Below are 1,251 nucleotides of genomic sequence, written 5' to 3' on the forward strand. Positions count from 1 at the left end.
CTAACGATAAAGATCAAAGACAAATAACATATAATAAAAATAAGTTAAAATCTTAAAGTATATAAATTGATCTGTGGAGAAAAGTAATCTCAACACGGATGACGTCACAGCAACATTCATTTATCGAACGATTTAATATAATTAGATATTGTTTTAGTTTCAGATACAATTGAGATTATATTATTATTAAATCGTTTATAATATTAAAAATGTTAAATAATAGTTAAAGTATTTCAATTCATCTGTGGAGAAAATGTATCTCAACATAAAAGGATGACGTCACAGCAACAAAGTCACACTAACAAGTTAAATCTCATTTATTATAATAAGATATTGTTTTAATTTATGATAAAATAAAACGTATCTTGAAATATCTCCAGTTATTTATTTCATCTACCGAGAGGCTCCATGTTGAGTGACGTCACTTCCCTCAACGACAAAAGCGCTTTATTTAAAAAGTATGAAACTGTAAATAAATACAAAGAATTCTGAACATTTTATTTGTTATTTTGAGTAAATAATTTTTAAATATCTCCAGTTATTTATTTCCATCTACCGAGAGGCTCCACGTCGAGTGACGTCACTCGTGCGACACTCAAAAGCGCGCGTCCGCCCGTCAGTCCTCGCCGGGTGCGGTGGCGCGCATCTGTAATCCAAGTCACTGGGAGGCTGAGTCTGGCGGATCGTTTGAACTCAGGAGATCTGAGCTGCAGCGGACTATGTCGATCGGGTGTCCGCACTAAGCTCGGTATCGATATGGTGCTTCCGGGGGAGCTCGGAACCACCAGGTCGTCTAAGGAGGGGTGCACCGGTCCAGGTCGGAAACGGAGCAGGTCAAAGCCCCCGTGCCGCTCAGTAGTGGGATCGCGCCTGTGAATAGACGCTGTAGTGCAGCCTGAGTAACACAGCGAGACACAGTCTTTTGACTCACCTGAGCGCACACTCACCTGACGACACACACTCACCTGACGACACACTCACCTGAGCACAACTCACCTTTTTCTTACACACACGTCACTCACTTCTCTTATGCTGTCAATCACTCTCTCTCTGTTGCTTTCTCTCGTCACTGCACTGCCTCCTCCTGGACAATAATGGAACTACGACCCACTCTGACTTCTATCACTGAAGGTAGCCAATACACATCCACGCTTACTGCCGCGAGGACGTTTCATCATCCAATCAGGGCTTTTATCACAGTGACACCATTATACCCATAGACGTCTATATAGAGTATAGTTTACATGTTAT

General features: G+C 41.2%; 1 non-coding gene across 1 annotated transcript; it reads left to right on the forward strand.

Annotated features, from left to right (window-relative positions):
• The first annotated feature begins 625 nt into the window (after window positions 1–625).
• Window positions 626–924, forward strand: LOC148067033 (signal recognition particle RNA). The gene has a single exon (XR_015713298.1).
• The last annotated feature ends 327 nt before the right edge of the window (window positions 925–1,251 follow it).

The sequence above is a fragment of the Callionymus lyra genome, chromosome 13 (genome assembly GCF_982586985.1).
Source record: "Callionymus lyra chromosome 13, fCalLyr1.hap1.1, whole genome shotgun sequence".
NCBI classification, from domain to species: domain Eukaryota; kingdom Metazoa; phylum Chordata; class Actinopteri; order Syngnathiformes; family Callionymidae; genus Callionymus; species Callionymus lyra.